This window comes from Hemitrygon akajei, unplaced genomic scaffold (assembly GCF_048418815.1).
Source record: "Hemitrygon akajei unplaced genomic scaffold, sHemAka1.3 Scf000060, whole genome shotgun sequence".
Lineage (NCBI taxonomy): Eukaryota > Metazoa > Chordata > Chondrichthyes > Myliobatiformes > Dasyatidae > Hemitrygon > Hemitrygon akajei.
This window is the reverse complement of record NW_027331946.1, coordinates 4,831,249-4,854,958: the sequence shown is the minus strand read 5'-3', so window position 1 is coordinate 4,854,958 and position 23,710 is coordinate 4,831,249. Positions and strand designations below refer to the sequence as shown.

General features: G+C 46.2%; 1 protein-coding gene and 2 non-coding genes across 3 annotated transcripts in view; 2 read left to right on the top strand and 1 right to left on the bottom strand.

The window, feature by feature from the left end:
* Positions 1-23,710, top strand: part of LOC140721733 (NACHT, LRR and PYD domains-containing protein 3-like) — a 943,069-nt gene that overhangs the window by 637,232 nt on the left and 282,127 nt on the right. The gene's annotated exons all lie outside the window — the stretch shown is intronic.
* On the bottom strand, positions 14,836-14,917 carry trnas-gcu (transfer RNA serine (anticodon GCU)). Its single transcript has one exon. It is a non-coding gene; the product is annotated as a tRNA-Ser (tRNA).
* trnar-ucg (transfer RNA arginine (anticodon UCG)) lies at positions 15,626-15,717 on the top strand. Its single transcript is given in 2 exon segments — positions 15,626-15,662; positions 15,682-15,717. It is a non-coding gene; the product is annotated as a tRNA-Arg (tRNA).

Here is a 23,710-nt window from a genome sequence, read left to right as displayed (position 1 = left end):
CTACTTCATCGAATTTTACTCTGACTCAGTTTTTGCTAAATCTACTGAATATTTTATTAACGAATTATAAACATATAAAGCTAGCTCCCCACACCTGCTGCTCAGCTGCTACGCAAAAAGGGTTAACTGCATGTGTCATTTCGTTAAGTGCCATTCTCGTCATTTCCACGGAGGGTTTTAGCGTCACAAGGGAGTTTCCCTCTCCTATTAATAAGCATCTGAATCACTGAGCTCTCACTGAACAGCCGCTCCGGCACTCACAGTGACTCGCCGATCCACACAGCGGGACAGAGAGAGCACGCTGCAGAAGGAGGGTTTGCTGGTTCCGTAATGGATCAGAGTCCGGGAGCAACAGTGTCAAATGTAGCAGAAATTCCGAAGAATGCCTTCTGGGCTGCTCAGTTTGTCTTTGCTAATTATGAATGGATGACCTTAGAGCTTCGAATTGCGCATGCATTAAAAGTCATTCAAGTGATTTACTTCCCCGTCCTCGCTGTCATTGCTCTTCCTGGTAAGTCTCTCTCCAAAGCTCAACTATGCAACAGTATTTATCTGTTTTCTAATGTTTATCGCCCAGTTGAAATCATTGCTGTTGTCGCCCACTCCGTATAAGACATTTTGAAAGCTTCAAATTCTGCAGCGATGTTGTTCACTGTGACTCCTGGCACTGCGCAGGTCAGTGATGTAACAGGTCCAGCCGTTGCACACATCATGACATGGCCGGGGCTTTGATATTTTGCCTCTGGAAACGTTGCTTCTTTTCTGTCGCTTCATCTCCCCTCGAGAACATCAGCTGCCGAATCAAGTTGCTTCCAGACCTTGTGTTTACAATGCAAATTAATTTTCCAAATCCAAATATTTGGAAATATAATCCAAATCCACAATATTCTCGCAGCCAACTGCCCTGTCGACTAAGCGCCAGCCACAAATCTACACACTAGCCACAAATCGGACAAATTCTTAACAGAAAACGCTTCCTGATGTGTGTCACTTGAATATTATTTTTTTCCTCCTCGCAGTGAACCTGGTGACGATTTTAATCCTGTCCAGAGGAAAGTGCGGTCTCTCCAGAGTTGTCACTCGCTACCTGGTTGCCATGGCAGCGGCGGATCTTATGGTCGTTGTCCTGGACCTGATATTCAGCAAGATTCCGAATACTTACGTGCCAGTGAAACTTTTCCTCTGGTCAGGGGATACACCAGTATGTAAAATCCACGCCGTCCTGCTTTACGCCGCCACCGATTGTTCGGTCTGGTTCACCGTCACTTTCACCTTTGACCGGTTTGTGGCCATTTGTTGCCAGAAGCTGAAAACAAAATATTGCACCGGGAAAACTGCGGCTGTGATTCTGGGGACAGTGACTGTGATCAGCTGTTTAAGAAACACTTACTTGTATTTTCGACTCTCAGGACGTTATACCACGATAATTGCACCATTTATCTGTGATGAAACTGCATATTATGTGCCTTTATCTGTCGCAATACCAATGGCCTTATTTCATTACCTGCTCACCCCTATAATCCCATTCCTATTGGTTCTCCTGACGAATGCATTGACCGTCCGGAATGTTTTAGTCACCAGCAGAGGGCGCAGGAGACTCCGGTGTGCTGACAAGGGACAGGGTGCCAGGGACCCGGAGATGGAGAGCCGCAGGAAATCCCTCGTTTTACTGATGATCATCTCCGGTAATTTCGTCCTGCTGTGGGGACCGTTCACTGTTTATTCTTTGTGGAACCGACTGTCTGCTTCCTCTGGGGCGAATCTTCCTCCTGATTCTCTGCGAGAACTGGGCTCGATGCTGCAGCTTCTGAGCTGCTGCACAAACACGGCTCTTTACGCCGTCACCCAGACCAAGTTCAGGGAGCAACTGAAGGACGCGATAAAATATCCCTTGGATCTCATTGCTGCGAGGATGTCATGAATTAGTGATGCTTCCCTCCCTATCTCAACTAATTCACCACTCATTGCAGGCAAACTCTGCACCAAAGGGGACCCGTGTAAGTACGTGTTCGTCTCATTCGTCACTCGCTTTACTATCGCGCATGATTCCTCACTCCAGCTCAACTGACGATCCTTTGAATCGTTTTTTTTTCTGCATTCACCAGTGTATATTCCCCTCTCTTCCCGAGTGGGACGACCTACGTTTGTCAGTGTAGATCAGCGCCGCCCTGGTGACCCACAGTTCTGTCCTGCAAGTCCCACCGTCCACCTGGTGCGGATGCACTGCCCCGCTCCAGCGTGAGATTCTGTGTTCCCGAAACCTCTCCTGTTCAGCGGTCCAGTTCCCCCAGTTCGCAGTTCGAGACTGGAGATCGTGTCCCGGGTATCGCTGACCGAGACCAAGGATTCCGGAAACATCTTGCAATCTCAGTGTTAACGGAAGCTTGAAAAGTCGATGCTAGTTTTGTGGAAATGCGAATATCAGTCCGCAATGTGGGGTGCAATTGCTGTAGTTTTTTATAAAGCCTCAGTCTGGTCGAGGGCGAAGGCGGGGACAGACACGTCGCCGGATTCCAATGTGAAAGAAACGCGGGGGAAATACAGCGCACATACTTTGGTGTTTTACCTAGAGGGATCGAGAGACTCAAAACTCTGGAACTGCGTGTTCCTTCAGACTTAGCGCAGACCTAATGCCATTGGCGGGTGTTCCAAACTCACCGGACTTCCCCAAATCTATCAAAGTCATTCAGAGTCATTGGAGCAGCCGGTAAAATGGGCTGAGAAGTGGTCGATGTAATTTCATTCAGGGAACTGCGAGCTGTTGCGTTAGGAGGATTCACACGTTGAATGTTGGGGCAGCGATGAGTGTAGTGGAACAGGGGAATCTAGGAATGGAGATCCATATTATCTCGAAAGCGGCATCAAAGTTCGACAGGGCCGTAAAGAGGGTATTTGGTACATTGACCTTCATATGTTAAGGTATTGGGTATCGGTGATGAGATGTTATGTTGAAGTTTTACGACGTCGGTGACGCCGAATTAGGAGTATTGTGTGCAGATCTGGTCACCTTTCTGAAGGAACGATATCAATAAGATTGAATGAGTTGATAGAGATTTTACGAGACTGTTGCGGGGTGTTGAGGACAGAGCTATAAGGATAGCTTGAACAGGTTATCGCTTTATTCCCTGAATCAGAGGAGAAAAGCGAGTGATCTGACCTGTCACTTCAACGTGGAGTAAACAGAGCGATCACGACTGCTGGTGGCGCATCACTGACGCTCTGGTATTGTCACTGTGTATTCAGACCGGTCACTGACCACAGGGACAAGGCTTCTCCCTCAATATCGGCAATCGTGTTAGAAATGTTTTTATCAGGTCCATGAATATCCGCACAGATCATCTCATTGCTCATTCAGAACTTCCTTCACTAAGCTAACACTGCCGTTACATTTCCTGTCCCAACTCGGGCACAGCAGTGACGTTCATATTTAAACTCGTCAATAATAATACCCCATAATCATAGACCACGGACTGTGACTGAATATCCGAGCACAATATTACATTTAATTCTCAATACCCAACCCTTATTCTGCATATTAAATTGTGAATTTTCCATCAAGAGCCGAAGTGTACAATCACGGGATGGATCAATCACAGTTGTGCATTTGCGAAAAATCAAATATAGACAAGTTATTAAACGATCTCCAATTAAACACGAATCCCTATGTTATTCCAATCTGAGGATACGTTAGAAATCACCGGTTCAAAGTGAGTCTATCATCAAAATCCGTATATGTTACCATATCCTATCTCAAGATCTTTTTCTTTTCTGGCTGTTACAGGAGGGTGTAGAAAAAAAGTAAACTATTTTCCCCCAACTGCTACACATAAGCAGATAGCCGCTGCCAAACAACTGAGAAGGTGCGTTTTAAAGATTTGTGAATGTGAGTCTGTATGCAGCAGGGAATCAAATCGAGGCAGATCTGCAGACGGAGAAGGACGTGAATCATTCCTATTGGCTCAGCACAAACACTCCACTCGGCATACTGACCGCGTGTCTGTGACGTCCTGGAGAGACACCGCCAGGACTGAAGGGGTCAGCAGACCCGAACACAAACTGAATGGTGTGCCAATATGTTAGAGTGATCAAAGCCGTAATTTGGACCTTCAAAAAAGACACTTCAGTTCAATAAACAGAACCCTGTGTTTTTATAGACACCTCAGCGCTGCTGTGGGAAATAATGGGGACACGATTTTTTTCTTTCATCCCGCCCCTACCCCACCTTATTAGCTTTATCTTTCGCCTTCTATCTTTTATCACCTCCAGCTTCATATTCTAGCTCGATCCCCCATCCTTCCCAGTGTGATTAGACCATTATATACAGGAGCAGGAGTAGTCCACTCGGCCGATCGAGACTTCTCTCCCATTCTATCATGGCTCATTTATAACTACTCTTCACCCCATTCTCCCGCCTTCTCCCCGTGACGTGGCATCCAGACTAACCAGCAACCAACCAATCCACGCTTTAGTATACTCAGTGTTTTGGCGTCTACAGCCGTCGATGACAATGAATTACACAGGTTCAACACCATCTGGCTGAGCGAATTCCTTCTCATCTCTGCTCTAAATGGTCGTCCTTCTGTACTGACGCACTGCCCTCTGGTCTTGTTTCCACAGTTACTCCAGCTAGTCCTTTGGGTATTCGATAGATTTCCATAAATCCACCCTCCTTGTTCTGAACTCAGGAGAGTACAGGTTCAGAACCTTCAAACTCTCCTCCTACGCTCAGCCGTGCATTCCCGGAATCATTCTCGTGAACCTACTCTGGACCGTTCCCAATAGCAGCACTACCTTTCTTACTGAGGTGTCCCAGACCGATCACAATACTCCGTGCCGGCTGATGAACGCGGAGAAATACCCGCTGAAACGGTTATCTACATTCTTTAAACCATAGAGCGACCAGTTGGTTTCTGCAGTAGAATTAAGTCAAACGCCATGTTTCCTCCATAAGCTATCCACCTGCCGATATGTGGAATCACGGTTAACAACTGAGCTCTCAGAAATGCGCATGCGTTTAGTGGTGATATAGTTCACTCGCCGTCTACCCTGTAGAGATGAAATGTGCCCGTCATCAGATATGTAATATGTAAGGATCAGTTCAGCTCTTCACCCGGATGGACGCTCTGTAGAACATGGGAACTGTTGGGGACGGGTCACTCGTGTCCCGCCGGTTCTTTCTTTTTTTGTTAATTTTCATTCTCGCCGTTCGGTCTCATTATTCTATCTGATTATGTTCCCGGTGTTTTACTCCGGGCTGGTCCAGTCAGAGTGGATCAGCTCCCTTTTCTCCATCCTCCTCGCTGTTTCTCATTCTCCTATTTAGTGATGTTCACGGTGTTTTACTCCGGGCTGGTCCAGTCAGAGTGGATCAGCTCCCTTTTCTCCATCCTCCTCGCTGTTTCTCATTCTCCTATTTAGTGATGTTCCCGGTGTTTTACTCCGGGCTGGTCCAGTCAGAGTGGATCAGCTCCCTTTTCTCCATCCTCCTCGCTGTTTCTCATTCTCCTATTTAGTGATGATCACGGTGTTTTACTCCGGGCTGGTCCAGTCAGAGTGGATCAGCTCCCTTTTCTCCACCCTCCTCACTGTTTCTCATTTCCCTATTTAGTGATGTTCCCGGTGTTTTACTCCGGGCTGGTCCAGTCAGAGTGGATCAGCTCCCTTTTCTCCATCCTCCTCGCTGTTTCGCAGTTTCCTATTTAGTGATGTTCACGGTGTTTTACACCGGGCTGGTCCAGTCAGAGTGGATCAGCTCCCTTTTCTCCATCCTCCTCGCTGTTTCTCATTCTCCTATTTAGTTATGTTCCCGGTGTTTTACTCCGGGCTGGTCCAGTCAGAGTGGATCAACTCCCTTTTCTCCACCCTCCTCACTGTTTCTCATTTCCCTATTTAGTGATGTTCCCGGTGTTTTACTCCGGGCTGGTCCAGTCAGAGTGGATCAGCTCCCTTTTCTCCATCCTCCTTGCTGTTTCTCATTCTCCTATTTAGTGATGTTCCCGGTGTTTTACTCCGGGCTGGTCCAGTCAGAGTGGATCAGCTCCCTTTTCTCCATCCTCCTCGCTGTTTCTCATTCTCCTATTTAGTGATGTTCACGGTGTTTTACTCCGGGCTGGTTCAGTCAGAGTGGATCAGCTCCCTTTTCCCCATCCTCCTCGCTGTTTCTCATTCTCCTATTTAGTGATGTTCACGGTGTTTTACTCCGGGCTGGTCCAGTCAGAGTGGATCAGTTCCCTTTTCTCCATCCTCCTCGCTGTTTCTCATTTTCCTATTTAGTGATGTTCACGGTGTTTTACTCCGGGCTGGTCCAGTCAGAGAGGATCAGCTCCCTTTTCTCCATCCTCCTCGCTGTTTCTAATTCTCCTATTTAGTGATGTTCACGGTGTTTTACTCCGGGCTGGTCCAGTCAGAGTGGATCAGCTCCCTTTTCTCCATCCTCCTCGCTGTTTCGCAGTTTCCTATTTAGTGATGTTCACGGTGTTTTACTCCGTGCTGGTCCAGTCAGAGTGGATCAGCTCCCTTTTCTCCATCCTCCTCGCTGTTTCTCATTTTCCTATTTAGTGATGTTCACGGTGTTTTACTCCGGGCTGGTCCAGTCAGAGAGGATCAGCTCCCTTTTCTCCATCCTCCTCGCTGTTTCTAATTCTCCTATTTAGTGATGTTCACGGTGTTTTACTCCGGGCTGGTCCAGTCAGAGTGGATCAGCTCCCTTTTCTCCATCCTCCTCGCTGTTTCGCAGTTTCCTATTTAGTGATGTTCACGGTGTTTTACTCCGGGCTGGTCCAGTCAGAGTGGATCAGCTCCCTTTTCTCCATCCTCCTCGCTGTTTCTCATTCTCCTATTTAGTGATGTTCCCGGTGTTTTACTCCGGGCTGGTCCAGTCAGAGTGGATCAGCTCCCTTTTCTCCATCCTCCTCGCTGTTTCCCAGTTTCCTATTTAGTGATGTTCACGGTGTTTTACTCCGGGCTGGTCCAGTCAGAGTGGATCAGTTCCCTTTTCTCCATCCTCCTCGCTGTTTCTCATTTTCCTATTTAGTGATGTTCACGGTGTTTTACTCCGGGCTGGTCCAGTCAGAGTGGATCAGCTCCCTTTTCTCCATCCTCCTCGCTGTTTCTCATTCTCCTATTTAGTGATGTTCACGGTGTTTTACTCCGGGCTGGTCCAGTCAGAGTGGATCAGCTCCCTTTCCCCATCCTCCTCGCTGTTTCTCATTTCCCTATTTAGTGATGATCACGGTGTTTTGCTTCCGATTTCACTCCCGATCCCCTCGATTCCTCCGGAAACTTACCCGCTAATGTCTTCACCCTCTCCGGTATACAAAATTAGATTGATGTGTTGCAGCATGAGGAATCATTATTGGACCTTCACACAGCGGAGTCGTGTGTTTTGTTTTCTTTCTCAACAATCTCTCCGTCTCCTGACTGCTCCCTCTTTGTTCTTTCATATCTCTGTACACCTCCCAAGGCTCCGTGACGATTTGCTTCTTTACTTCTCCCTCTGCTCTCTGTTTCTCTCCGACCACACGTCCGGTCCCCTCCTGAGCAAAGTACATCTCATTGTAGCATTTCGGAACATATATTCACACTGATCATAAATGTACGTTGCACTTTAAAGAGCTTACAAAGCCACCGGAAAAAAAAAAACGTCTGATCTTTTTCCGTCTCCCCCCCCCCCCCCCCCCCTCTCTCTCTCTCTCTCTCTGCAACTAACTGGACATTATCTTGCAATATAATCGATTTTTGAAAAGAAAAAGGAAATATGATACTGGAAATCCGAATTAAAACAGAAATTGTAGAAAACGCTCAGCTGATAATGTGGGTTCTTTTTAAAATAATAATTGATATTTGAGATCTCTAGTTACTGTTCACCACAAGGAAAAACACCACAGTACCTCGTGTCTGTGGATTCGAACACGGTATCTTCTTCCATTCATCATCTGATGGGTCTTCCACCCGATCGGAGTTTCACCACAAGGAGAAACACCACAGTACCTCGTGTCTGTGGATTCGAACACGATATCTTCTTCCATTCATCATCTGGTGGGTCTTCCACCCGATCGGAGTTTTACAACACCATTGAAGTAGGAGTTGGAACGACGGGTAACTTCCGAGCGCGAAGCGATTCATACCACCACTTTGTCCATTCTCTTTATCAGTCTCTGTCCTCCTGCACCCGCCCTCCTTAAAACAACACTTGCCGCTCCTCCACCTGTCTACGCATAGTCCGCAGTCTTCACTACAGGGCCATCAATTTCATCATCGTTAAAAAAGCGGTCCTAACACACACTTGTGGAACACTCCTAATCACCGGTAGGCAACCCGAAACCCATCCCTTCACTGTTGTCAACCAGCCAATGCTCGACGTATGCTACTGCCTTTTATGTAATCCACTGGGCAGATTGGTGTGCAGAATCTTGTCAAAGACCTTCTGAAAATCGAAGTGCACAACATCCACCGATTCTCATTTGTCCATCCTGCTTGTTACTTCCTCAAATAACTCCAGCGGGTTTGCCAGGTTCCCATAAGGAAAACTATTTTGTCACGTGCCTTCGATTATTCTGAAACCGCTTCCTTAACAATCTACTCCAAAATTTTCCTAACCACTTAGTTTTAATTATAGAGCTAACTACCCTACAATTTCCTTTCTGAAGCTTCCCTCCCTGCCTGAAGACTGAAGAGTCATTTGGTATTCTCAGTCCTCTGCAACTATGCCAGAGTATATTAATATTTGAAAGGTGATTACTAAAGCACCCACAATGCCGTTAGTCGCCACTTTTAAAACTCTGGGGTGTCTTCCCGTCATTTCAAGGTGACCGATCTACCTTCAGACTGATTAGTTTCTCAAGCAGCTTTTCCTTAGTCAAAGCAACCGCACTCACTTCTGCCCCGGACACCCTCGAACTCTCAGCACACTGTCAGTGTCTTCGACAGTAAAGACTGGTGCAAAATACTTGTTCAGTTCCTCCGCCATTCCCTTGAATCCAGTTATTATCCCTACAGCGCTATTTCCCAGCAATGTTTACACTCCCATGTTTTTTACTATATATATAACCGAAAAAACTGGATGATTGTTGATATTATTGGCGTGATACCCTTCATATTTAATCACTCCATCCCTCTCCTCTTATGACCATCTCCAACGGAATCCCACCACCATGCATATCTTCAATTAAAGTCCCCCCCCCCCCCCCGCCACTTCCTGTTTTCGGCGGGGATCGCTCCCCACGCGACTCCTTTGTCCATTCATCCCTCCCCACAGATCGCTCTCCTGGAGCTTATGCTTACAAGCGGAGCAAGTGCTGCACCTGCCCCTACACCTCCTCCCTCAGGGCCTTAAAAAGTCCTTCCAGGTGAGGTGGGATGTACCTCACAGAAACTTCGCGCGTTGTAACTGTTCATCCATACTCTTGTGCTAATTATAATAATAAATTCAACTTCAGCTTTGTCCCTTACATTTTAATATCGATATTTAAAACATCGCCCATGTACCGATCGAAGCGCCTCTTCAATGCTCCCAGTGAAGCTGACTCAACCACGTTCCCTGGCCTCATTCCTGATGCTCAGCGCCTTCTAAATCTTTGCCCACTCAGCCTGAACCTGCGCCACTCATTTTGGACACACCTACGCAACAGAAAAGTCTGTCAGCGACCGCCTTATATGTAACTGTAAACATTCCAATAGCTTTCATTCCCATTCATCTACGTTCAAAGGAGTAAACACTCAGCCTGGACAAATTCATCCCATAATTCTGTCCCTCTAGACCAAGTAACACCCTTATAAAACCTTTCTACAATACGACCAGTCTAATCATTTTATTCCAACAACAGAGTGAGCAAAACTCTCTTGTTTCAGTTACTGAGAAAGATTGTGAGAAAAAGAGAGGCCTGATGATGATGGGCCATTGTACGGGTGGAAATGGTCGTGGGTGAGAGCACATCACACACTGGGTTCAACATTACAGTATGGGGTTTGATCCTGCGTATGTATGCCCGCGCTCCCTCAATATCTATTATATTCCTGTATGCACATCCCAGAGTCCAACATGGGCACTCTGCTGATGTGGTGGAGTTTGTCCTGTGCACGGTCATTTTCCACAGGGAATGTTGCCATTATATTCCTAGGAACTCAGCTGGTATCTGCAGCTGTCGTGGGCCTTCTTTACACGTGGAGATAGTTCCTCAAAATTCAGCTCAATACTTATTCAAAGGGTGGCTGCATAATTTCATAAGGAGAGATAGAAAGAGATAATATGACGGCCACTTGAAAGGGGCGTGGGTAAAGGAGCTGGTGCAGATCACAAACACAGGCTGGTTCTGGTTTGCTTGAATGGGCTGTACTTGCGTGATTACATTAATTCAAATTGATTATAAATTCCTTCCCCAGGACGCAGCCCATTGCCACAGTTGATCCAGTTAAGATCTTTCTTCATGCATTTTGAATTTCTTGCTGCCTATTGTACAGTGTAGCTTTCACAGGTCATTTCCCAATCAGAATCAGATATATTGTCACTGACCTGTCTGTGGTGAAAGTATTTGTTTTGCGGCAGCAGTACTTACCGATGTGGTGTTTGTTACAGGAAGTTGTCAGACTGAGAAAGATGGCGTCAGCATGGGAAAGACAGAGACAACATCTGGTGACAACTCACAAGAACACTGAGCACCTTTGAGACACGAGACACTCCAGATACGGAAACCTGGATCAAACATAACTTCTGATGCAATATGTCAGCATGTCAGGCAACTACTGTGTGCGGGGGAATGGACGGTGAATATTTTGTGTCCAGCCTCTTCCTCAAGCCTTTGAACAACCAATATAAATGAGACTGAGGTGAAAGAGTGACGATGGGCTGGGGAAGGCGTGAATTCCCTCTTGGATATTGCTGCTGCCCAGCCCTGTTCAATTTATCATCCTGAAGGTAAATCCCCCAACCCTTCCCTCCAAGTCCCTGTGTTCCGAGTTTATCACCCGGGATCTCTCTTTCACTTTAGACAGGAACATAATAAAACAGGTGCAGCAGTCGGCGATTCAGCCCCTCAAGACAGTCCTAACAGTCGATACTATCCATGGATCTTTACCATCTCTCAACTTCTCTCCTGTACCAGGCCCCCATTGTTCTAAATTCCCAGTCTTTGAAAATGTATCCCCTTCCTTATTATGTACAGCCAGTGATCCAATCTCAGCGAACCTCTAAGGGAGAGAATTCCAGATATTCACTCTTTTCCACGAGAGGAAATTGCGATATACCTCAGTTGTCAATCGGCCTCATTATGTCCGCTTGTTGAAAGCTCTATTGCAAGTGGATACATATCCCTTGGGTGGGTTAAGTGGAGATTACACGGAATCCTCGTGTTCACAGATAGTTAACTCGGATATTCCAGTTTCCTCCAACATCCCAAATATATGTGTGATTTCGGTTTGTTTTATGTGTCGCTTTAAATGCAGGTGAGCGGTAGACTGTGCATGAGAACAAATGGGAATGTAAAGGGAATATGAAGGGCTGGGCATATTTAGTTTTAAAATAGACTTTGATGGCTGGAAAGGAGTTAATAGGTTGAAGAGCCTATTTTCGTGCTGTGTGTTTCTCTACCTCCCTCTCAACATCTAACCGGCTGTGTCCTCTCAGGTTCTGTCTGGTTCAAATAGGTCACCCCTCACTCTGTAATCTTTAGCTTTTCGTGATAAGAGCACACCTTTAATCCAGGAATTCGCTGAGGTGATATGTTCTGGGCAGTCAACGTGAATGTATTCTCCCTTAAATAGGGAATTTAGAACCGTATATAGTAGTCGAGGTGTGTCTGTGTTAATACTCTGCACAGTAGTATTTCTAAACTCCAGCCCTGTTGTAATAAATATCACAGTGTTGTTTGCTGCGTTAACAGTTTGATGCACCATCATACTAACTTTTCTATATCTCACACGCAAGGACATCCCAATCCCTTTGAATTTCACTTCCGTGCAATATTCTCCACTTGATGCTTCTTCCCTCACATTTTCAATCTCTAACCTGCATGTGCAGAATTTTCATTTGCTCTTTCTATCCATCAGTACACAAGTCCAAATTTCCGCATTGCAACCGGCCCTCTCACCTCCTTTCAGGTTACCAGCAAGGTTGGATACACTCTCTAAGTCATGCTTACAAGTGGAAATACAGACGATGTCCGTGTCGGGTACTGACTAACCGAAGTGACGAAACCCGAGCGCGAGGCCGTGTCGAAGTAACAGAGAGCGAGAAATGACCCAAGGTTTTGTCCATTTAAGAAACTGGACAGATCGAAGTGGTCCGTTGTCGGAGTCGCAGGCGAGGGACTGTTCGGCTCTGCTCGCTTCTCCGCGGGGCTTGCTCGTTTCTGTGGCCTGCAACTGGTGGATTCTTGTCCGGCAGCAGTGATGCCTGACTTTGTGACATTTAGTTGTGAATACTGTTTTCGTGCTTTTATTTTTGAACGATCTCTCTCTCTCTCTCTCTCTCTCTCTCTCTCTCTCTCTCTCTCTCTCTCTCTCTCTCTCTCTCTCTCTCTCTCTCGCTCTCGCTCTCCACACTGGGTGTTTGACTGTCCTCTTTTGTTTTAATGAGTTTCATTAGGTTTTTTTTCCGCCTGTACGGAGACGAATCCCAAGGCTGTATAAAGTCTGCACACTCTGATAATAAATTAAAGGACAGACGCAGAGAGAGCGAAAAAGCGAAACTATTCGCCATCGCATGTTTTGTCGACATTTACGCCAACCCTCTTGCCCCCAAGATACTGTGGAGGCATTAGTAGTGATCCTTCGAGAAGCACAGTATTTTCGAATAGCATTGGGACTCAGTGTTTGGGACGATGTTGCTATCCTTTATTAACGATGAAGTTTTGCGGCACTTCGAGGCACACAATAAAATAGGCCAAACTCAGCACGATTTCCTCAAGGAGCAATCTAGCCTGATAAATTGTTTGGAATTCATTGAAGAAATAACAGGCAGAATAAACAAAGGAAAGACACTAAATTTTGCTTACTGGAATTTCAGTACTCGTTCACAAAGCGCAGCGCACACGTCTGATAAACAAAAGATAAACGCCCCTCATGATACAGCAGAGATACAGACATAGATCGACGAATGGCTATCTGGGTGGAGGCAAACAGTGAGAATAAAGATGACTTGGCTATCGGTTACTAGTCGGTATTAGGGCTGCACCTTTTCACAGTATATGTCAGTAATCGGGATGACGTAATTGGTGGTTTTGCGGCAAACTCTGAGGAAAATCCAAATATAGGTTGAAAGGTAGGTGGTCTTGGGAAAGTAGAAAGTGTGCGGAAGACCTTGGGCAGATGACGAGACGGGCAATGAAGTGACAGATGGACTATACCGCAGGGAATTGTATGGAAATGCACTGAGCTCGAAGTAATCGAGATGAAGACTATTCTCTAATCGGGACAACGGGGCAAAGAAGAGGTGTAACAGGTGTTTGGAGACTTAGTGCGGATTCTCTAAAGTTTCATTGCCAGTTTGAGACAGCAGTGAGGAAGGTAAATGCAATGTCAGCGTTTATTTCGAGAGAAATAGAAAATAAAAACAAATATGTAATGCTGAGCCTTTATTAGGTTTTGGTGAGACCGCACTTGGAATATGGTGAACGGCTTGCGTCCCTTATCTAAAACGGATGTGCCGCCAAAGGTCAGAGTCCAGAGGTCGGTCACCAGACTGATGCCAGGAAGAGAAGAGTTATATAATGAGGAATGTTTTAGCACCCAGGGCCTTGGTCGCTGGAATGTGGAAGAATGAGACGGAGATCTCATTGAAATCTATCGACTATTGTCAGGCTGAGTTAGAATGGACATGGAGAGGATTGTAATGTAGTGCTAGAGTCGATGGCCAGCGGGCACAACCTCAGATAAAGACATCACTTTAGAAAAGGGACTAGAAGCAATTTCTGTAACCAGACAGTTATGGATTTGTGGAACTTATTGCCATGGAAAGCCGTGAAGGGCAAGTAATTGGGTACATTTAAAGCGGAGGTTGAAGAGGTGGACAGGTAGTAAGGGAGTCAACTGTGTCGAGGAGAAGGCAGGGGAATGGAGATTAGAGGAATGATATGTATGACCATAAGACCATAAGACATAGGAGCAGAATTTGGCCATCTGGCTCATCGAGTCTGCTCCGCCATTCAATCGTGGCTGATCTTTTTATTTCTCTATTCTCATGAACTCCAGATCCCAGCCCTCTCCCCGTAACCTTTGGTGCTATGTCCAATTAAAAACTTATCAATCTCTGCCTTAAATACACCCAACGACCTGGCCTCCACAACTGGATGTGGCAATGAATTTCACAAATTCACTACCCTTTGTCTAACGAGATTTCTCTCCAACTCTGTTTTGAAAGGGCACCCCTCTATCCTGACGTTGTGCCCTCCTGTCCTAGATTCTCCCACCATGGGAATCCCCCTTTCCACATCTACTCTGTCTAGTCCTTCCAATATTCGAATAGTTTCAATGAGATTCCCCTCTCATCCTTCTAAATTCTGGCGATTACAGACCCAGAGACATCAATCATCCTTGTGAAGGTCCTCTAGACTCTCTCCAATGCTAGCGCATATTTTTTAAACTGAGGGACCCAAAACTGTTCACAATACTCAAGGTGAGGCCTCAGCCGTGATGGAATGGCGGAGATCGGTGAGCCGAATAGCCTAATTTTGCTCCCTATATCTTGTGGTATCGCGGCAAAATTTGGTGAGAAATTAATGATGAATATTGCTTTTCATGATTCGCGTAACAAACCGTCTGGTGTCCCTGTGACAAAATCTGGATGTTTTAAAGTGACAGTGTTAAAAGTGGTCCCCCCCACCCCCCCGATAAATACCGGGACGACGAGGATGGGATTCGAACCCACGCGTGCAGAACACAATGGATTAGCAGTCCATCGCCTTAACCTCTCGGCCACCTCGTCTGCTTAAGTTCCACACATTTATGTTCAGATTCTCTGCCGATTTGCTTTGCTCGCCGTGTTTGCCAGAATTCATGGAAGTGGATAAGGACAGTTTAGAGAAATATGTGCCAACCACAGGAAATATGGAAATAAATTTTCAATAGCTTTGTTATCATATTGTTCGATTTAATGTAAACAGATATTACAGGAATTTGCCATCTGGTTCAAGAATGACGATATTCCGTGTATTGGGCAAATGCAATAACCCGATAACTACCGCATTAGAAGGCGCTGAAGGCAACGTCCGTATCTGCGCAGCCGCAGATCGGAACACCCTAACGCTGAACCGACACAAACACATGGCCGCCCGGTTCTGGAATATCAAACCAACGGCTGAAATAGCTATAAAGAAATCGAGTTCCCTGTCAATATTGTATTGAATGTGGTGTACCATTGTCACTGATTCCAATACCAGAATATAACTGCTGCAAAAGACAGTGGTGTGTGCATTTGACAATTCCTTTCTGTGTGACAGAAATGGAATATTGAACAACACAAAGCAGGAATGCATGGAGAGATATTGACACAACAATGGTCGAATGCTCACCTGGGATGAAATCAGTGCAGGCGAGTACTTTTCGCTCGGTCAAGAAATCATTTTACAGGTGGAAACTCCTTGCAGCAGTCAGCATGTTCCCCACTTCCCTCTTGGCCTTTCTTTCAGAATACGGCCGTGTGGCCTAATGGATAAGGCGTCTGACTTCGGTGCTTGATTGGTGGAAGTCATCAGAAGATCGCAGGTTCGAGTCCTGCCACGGTCGTTTTGCCAACCTGGCGGATTCGGTTCCATTCTGTCTCTCACTCCCATCGCACTTGAGATGGTTGTCTCAATTCCGTGTGGGAATTAATCGGAATACTCCACCCCCGGGGAAAACGTAATGCCTCGTCTTCGTTGTACGCAACATATAATATTATGTGTCTGGTCTGTGTAGTATTTCTGCGGACACTTTCATAAACAATTTACTGGAGCGTCTCAGACCTTCAGGAGGAGCTGCTGCTGGGAAGGTGAAGTTTATTTCACATTCAGCTCCGTCTCCGAGCAGATCTTATCGGCAAGAATTCTCCACACAGCACTGAGGGTGATTTCTTCCGGTTACAACCCTCCTGCTCTCGGACACAGCACGCTAGTTATCTGCCTGCTGTGGGATGTCTTCATCACTAATTCCCGAGCAGACATCAACCGCCTCAACATCAGGAATCTTCACCGCTTCTCGAACCTTACCCCCACTGAATTTACTGCCCTCTAATCTCTCAGCACCGGTCCCAAAGTTACCATCCAACCTGCTGACAAAGTGCTGCTGTTGTAGAGTGACGGACTGACCTCCACCTGGCTGAGACCAGGCGGTAACCTACACCTCGAAGAATCCCGACTCCGGATCATCAGAGAACTGCATCCGGCACTATCACTGACATCATCAACTCCAGAGAACCTCCATTCACTGTGGATAACTCGTGTTTCCATTGCCCTGAACTGTCCGCTTCTACCTCCTACTCATTCATAAGCCTAAATGTCCGGTTAGGCCCATTGTCTCTGCGAGTTCCTGCCCCACTATCCTGTGTTCTTACAGCTCCAGTCCAAACTATGCTCCATAATTCAGCCCCATTCCACCTACATTCGCGATGCTTCCTGTGCTCTCGATCAACTCACAAACTTTCGATTCCCTGGCCCCGACCTTCGCATTTTCTCCATGGATTTCCAGTCCCTCATCAAGAGGGCCTTAAAACTCTCCACATTTCTAAAGGAAACAACCAACCAGCTTCCCTCTATCATCACCACCCTCCGTCTGGCAGAACCGGTCCTCACCTCAACAGTTTATCCTTCGGCTCCTTCCGCTTACAGGCCTGATTGATTTTTTTTGAGGATGTGACGAAACACATCGATGAAGGTAGAGCAGTAGATGTAGTGTATATGGATTTCAGCAAGGCATTTGATAAGATACACCGTGCACGGCTTATTGAGAAAGTAAGGAGACATGGGATCCAAGGGGACATTGCTTTGTAGATCCAGAACTGGCTTGCCCACTGAAGGGAAAGAGTGGTTGTAGACGGGTCATATTCTGCATGGAGGCCGGTGACCAGTGGCGTGCCTCAGGGATCTGTTCTGGGACCCCAAGTCTTTGTGATTTTTATAAATGACCTGGATGAGGAGGTGGAGGGATGGGTTAGTAAATTTGATGATGACACAAAGGTTGGGTGTGCTGTGGATAGTGTGGGGGGCTGTCAGAGGTTACAATGGGACATTGATAGGATGCAAAACTGGGCTGAGAAGTGGCAAATGGAGTTCAACCCAGATAAGCGTGAGGGGATATTGCCGGAAGGGCGCTCTGTGACGTTCAGCCGGTAAGGAGCTCCATTCCGGATCTGCTGTCCGTGCTACTCCCATAGCGTCCGTCTCTCCCGAGGCTGCCCATAGGGATCTGTACACGAGTACCAGGACGCGTCCACGCACCGGTGGTCCTGCCAGCTACGTGTGCAGGAGCCAGACGTCCTCCCTGCCCTTTGTAGTTCAGCCTGCGTCCAAAAGTAATTCAGTTTGCCTGTGTCGCCAGCGAGTAGACACTACATGAGGCTTTCTGTCGGAGAGGCTATGCGCTGGCAGGGAGAGAATTACACGTTCAGCTCTCCTTTTCTCCTCGCCGAAAGTGAGAGCCACAAACACTACCCACTATACTATCACACTGGACGCATTACAACAACCATATTGACGACTATATGTGACCGTCGTGAATGTCACCCCTCGGCGACCGATGCAGCAAGGAGAAATCTCTCAGCTTACACAAACTATCCTTATATAATAATCGAGTGTTCAAAGAAATATTCTCATGAAACGTTCCCGGTATGTTTCCAGTCTCATGGCATCCTTCCTGTGCCTTTTCTACGTGTATAACCGGTTTCAGCGAATATGCATCCTTCGGCTTGGTTTATCCAATTCTGCAAAATTCCCAGTGTCCTGCCATTTACTATGCAAGAACTGCCCTGCCTTAACTTTACAAAGTGCTACATTTTGTCAAATTAAATTCCACCTGCCAATCCTTGACCACTTTCTGAGTTGGTCTATCCGCTTCATTGTCCAAGACACCACCGATACTGATGTCATTTACAAATTTAGGAACCACCTGACTACCTCAAATTAGCCTCTGCCTGTTTAAAATGCTGACAGATCCCAACACCCGCATACCCTCCTGTAACTCTTCCACCAACGATGTTAGACTCAATGGCCTGCATTTTATACATCGTTGTTCCATTTGCTGTACAGATCAAAGACAGATCGTATTTAACCATGATGTGCGAGGTGATCCATTTTGTAGGCAAAAGTAAGAGAGGGATGTCTATATTATTGATACGGCTTTAGGAATTTTGAGATTTGTTTATAAATCCAAAGATCCACGATGGCACTGGCATCTATGGTATTGCCAACAGCTCGCAAAATGTCTCGATGTATTTCTGCTGAAACACTGTGGCTGCAATCTGAAACCCTTAATTTCCCTTTAAGAAAGGTACTGTTGATCTGTCTAAATTAATCGGCAGTTTAACGAGCTGCTGAAGGACCAGATGGACTTGACTCTCGGGAATGCAGGTGCGGCAACTTTCAGCGATCAGCGAAGGTCAGCCATTACCATTGCCGGAAAAGAGGTCGGTTCGGAAGACTTCAAGCCAGACTAAATCGCCGGGCTATGAAGCATCCTCTACCCGGCATCTTCATAGCCAAAGGCCAATGACTTGAAAACAAGATGCATTACATAAGCACAACATTGCAGTTTCGGAGCGACATGAGGGGATGCTGTCTTCTCTGTTTCATGAAGACATGGCTCAGTTCGGTGGAACAGCCGGAAGGCTTCTCAATCCACCGTTCGGAGAAGATAAGAAGGTATTATGGTGCTGGGGGGGGGGGGGGTGGGTGGTGGAACGGCGGTGTTGTTTCATGATAAATTCTTCATGCTCTCCGTATATAGCGGTCTTGCCGCACCCTTGTTCTCCCAATCACAACATCCAATGATTGAGTTCTGTCGGTGCTGCTTACCGAGAGGTTCTCCTCATTGATCCGGACGGCACTTCACAAACCGCCAGAGCAGATGTTAAGCAAGCATACCATGTACTGAGTGCCGCGACCAGCAAACAAGGAACTGCCTACCCTGAGGACTTTCAAATAATTGCGGGTTTCTATCAGGCTTATTTAAGGAATTCTCGGCTTATTTGTCATCAGCACGTCATCCACAGTACCAGGGGCTCCCGCACTCTCGACCACTGTTGGAGCACGATCAGGAAAGCCTACCATTTCACCCCCAGACCATTATTTCGGGCATTCTGAATGTCTGGTTTTCTTTCTCCTACCTCCATCCAGGCGGAGGGTGAGGAACAAGACACCAGATGTATCGGCAACAATGTCGCGGGAATCGGAGGGCCGACTTCTGAATTGCTTCGAGGCGATAGACAGAAACAAAAATGACGCAGGACTCAGAAGAGAATCTGAATGTCACAATCTTTATAAAGACACTGGAGAACGAGTGTTACCCACTGATTCATTCAGAGTCCAGAGTGTTCCTTAACCAGAAGCACTGGTGAACAAGAGATCTGCAAAGTGCTATGCAGTAGATTCGTGGCAATATTTATCACATTTTTTCATTATGTAGTGTTCTCGCACAGGTGTAAAAGAATTCTGAACTAAACAGCAAGCATAAACCAGTCATTGAGGCGGTCCCAGTAAGAATAACCGTTTACTGTTCACTCTTCCACATTAACGTATGGTGAAAAGTGTTGATAAAACAATACAAAATATATACATTATTTGTTTCCTTCTTGACATCACATTTACATCATAAATACTTGCAAAAGTAAAACTACAACAACTATATTACATTAAAGAGCAACATACAGTCAGAATCTACCTACGCCATCGACTGGCTTGAAATACGTCAACACAAGCTATCCACAACTCTTTAAATAACAAAAAACATAAACTTTATCGACCGTTATTACTTTTAACAGAATCAGCATTAACATTTTTAATTCAACATATCGATTATCTTATTAACTTACGGCTTTGCTTCTCTGATGTTTCTAGTGCGTAGAAAGAAAACTTTTCTCGCGCTGATCCTGCACACATAAACCCCCTCCTTCCCGTTTTTCCAAAACCGGTATTTTCCCAAAAGACGCGGCGAAACCGGGTGTGACGTCATCGCATGCCGCGATAGATCACAGACAACGAATTTACTTTAAACAACCTTAACTTTAACTAGAAAACGATTAAAAACGAATTACTAAAAGCGAAAATATAATAAACTAAACAAATGCCTTAAAGGCCACACACTCCCCGCCTGGCCTTCGTAAGGTCACTATGAACATAATACAAAACCTTCAGTCTCTAAATCAGTCCTTAGGTAGAAGTAGAATGACTTCTGCAACTGGCCTTTGGTAAGTTTTCACATCACCTTGGTCGGTAGTTTTCCACTCAACCTTCCTGATATGTCCATCCCTACTAGGGAATGTGGCAGTGATTCTGACCATTGGCCAGCAGTTGCGGGCGATTTGCTTGTCCCTGAGCAGGACTAAATCTCCAACTTGAAGATTCCTGCGGGGTTCTGTCCACTTTTGTCTGTGTTGCAACAAAGGTAGATATTCATGCCTTCAACGAGACCAGAACCGATTTGCAAGATCCTGAACCTGTCTCCATTGCTTTGTGTACAAATCTTTATCAGAGAAGTCCCCAGGTGGAGGGGGAGCTCCTGCCTTCTGCGTAAGGAGCATTGATGGCGAGAGTATGAAGGGGTTTTCCGGGTCAGCAGACACCGGTAGGAGTGGTCGTGCATTTATAATGGCCGTGACCTCTGCCATTAGGGTGCACAGTACCTCGTGGGTCAGTCGGGTGCTTTGCTGCAGAAACATTGAATCAAGAATTCTTCTGGCGATACCAATCATCCGCTCCCATGCGTCTCCCATGTGAGAGGCGTGTGCTGTGTTAAACGCCCAGTTGCATCCCCTGCTGACTGAGGTACTTTTGCACCGTTTTGTCCATCCCCAGCTCCTTGGACGCTCCAACAAAGTTCGTGCCGCAATCAGACCTGTAACTGTTTCGCAGGCCTCTTAGCGCAAAGAAGCGCCTGAGAGCATTAATGCAGCTGGATGTATCCAAAGATTCGATGACCTCAATGTGTACCGCTCTTGAACTCATGCAGCTAAACATGATGGTCCACCGCTTGCTCTCTGCTTGTCCTCCTCTGGTGCGTCTAGTAGTGATAGACCAGGGACCAAATACATCGAGCCCCACATATGTAAAAGGAGGGCAGGCTTCAAGGCGTTCTGGTGGGAGGTCCGCCATACGTTGAGCTTCCAACTTGCCTCGCAGTTTCCTGCAGTTACACATTTGTGGAGATTACAACAGGACAGTGACAGGACGCAAAGCAGCGCTGAGAATTTACAGATGGAGTTCAACCCAGAACGTTACAGAGCGATTCACTTTGGAAGGATGAATTTGAAGGCAGAGGTGATACTTTCTCCAGTCAACCGAGGGCCGCACGTTAGTACGAGTTCCACAATGGAAACAGAGTGATGAGACTTTCTCCAATAAGCCGAGGCCCGTTCATCGGAACGAGAACCACAATCAGCACGGAGCGGTTCACTGCAGGAGCAGAAGGAAGTGTGATTGACAGGTGAGCTTGAACACATCCGCTGCTCTGCACATGCCCATAGTGATTCTCGAAAGACAATATACCTGACAGTAAATCAGGAGGAAAAAAATACAACTTCGTGGCAAATAATAGAACAGCCTGGGAACCTGCGGATAGTTCAGAGGTTTTACTTGCTACTTTGTTTCAGACAGAGAATGGATGGAGAAAATAGCGGTGAAATTGTCGTAGGTTTGCGAATATATTCAAAGTTAAATGGACTGTATCGCACGTCACGGGTGTGGAGTGGTCAGGTCATTCACTGGCAGAGTTCTGTTCCTTCCAAACGGCCCATGTGTGCGCTGGAAAACATTGTTCTTCAAACTATCCACAGCCCTCGCTAATCTCCGAAGACACGCTCCCTTTTTGATCATAGATCTCTGGAATATCGCTGTGAATCTTTTAAATAGTTTCGAAGAAGATACGTGCAGTACATGTCATTGTAACACGTCAGCTGTCACTGTGATTTCCAACACTCACCCCCGGAATGACTGGAACGAACGAAAGAAAATAATGAACGAATGTTCCCCTTTAATAATGAAGTGTTCTCCATTTCACCTGCCAGAACAAACTCCTTCCCTCAGTTTCAGAAGCGAATGTGCTCCGTCAAACGTTACAAAATAAATCGATTTCAAGATGAATGCCTACTTTAAGAATAACGCTGGTATAAAAATATCCAATTTAAATAGCTGAAGCAAGGTATCATGGAAAAAAACATGGAAAATTCACATCATTTTTTTAAAAGTAAAAATATTGCAGTATCCCTTGGTGAGTCAGATTCATGACACAGGTACAGAGTGATTAAAATTGTTTACGTAATTGTTAGTGCAGTTCGTTATCACTAATGTCCTGGCGTAATAGCCACGCAAATTGCCTCAATGGAATTGCTTTAACCTGGATAAAAGTCTAGGAAACCGATTACCAGTCCATCTGAGCAGCTCCGCACAACTGAACGCTGCTTCTGACGGAATATGGGGTATTCGGCGATTTACCACATCGCGAGCATTTTCTATCCCACACTTGTAGCGGTTGGTGTCTCCGGTAAATGCAGGGGGTTGGTTCACTTTATGTATGGTGCCGTCGTTACTCTGCAGCGGTATCCGCACTGGTACTAAGCACAGATGCTACCGTCGGCTGAAACGTGTTTCCGGAATGGAGGATTCAGGCATCTAATGGTTTTATTTCCATTGTCCATACATTGACCGCAGTGTTTTCTTCTTCTTTTGTCAATTAAGTTGGTGCCGATATTGTCACTGTTTCATAATTTCACCTCGCTAGGCTTTCTGAAGTTATGCTGGTCTCTGCTTTTCTAGGGTCCGAGTCTGTATCGGTGCAGACAGTTCGATCTTATACAGACGTGGCAGCTGATTTAAATGACGGACCAGTGTATTTTCCACACGTAGGTCTGTTCTGTAAGTCAGTAAGTGAGAACTCGTGCTTTATATCTCCTTGATTCCATGTTGTAACCGCTACAAATAATCCCGTCAGCTATTTCACCTCTAATAATGGAAATGGTGTTGCTTACAGGAGCGATCGACTGCTCACTGGTACGTGAGTCCTGGAACTCGGGTGCCTCGCTCTAAACTGTGGGTAGGACGCCAATCCACTGACACTCACATCCGTCATTGTCCTCCAGCCGGAGTGCAGCGACCGAGACCGCACACACTGGATTCCCGCTTTCCACTTCCAAACAGACCAAACGCTACATAGCATTGGTAGAATGGGGGCATTCAGGGTGCTGACCGTATTTCAATTTTGTTTCCAAATTTATTGCAGTTAACTTAACGGCGATTGTGATCCTCTCTCGGGGAAAATGCGGACTCTCCAAATGCATCAGCCTTTACCTGGTTGGAATGGCAACAGCGGATCTGATGGTGGTTATCGTTGTTGCTTTAGTGGAACAGACCAACAATATCTACATTTATTCCAGATCCCTGCTCATTACTCCTGTGTGCGCTCTGACACTTGTATTTGCGGGCTGTGACGCGGGACTGTTCTGTTTGATTCACGATCAGTTTTACCTTCGATCGCTTTATCGCAATATGTTGCCGAAAGCTGCGGGAGCGATACTGCACCGAGAGAACAGCAAACG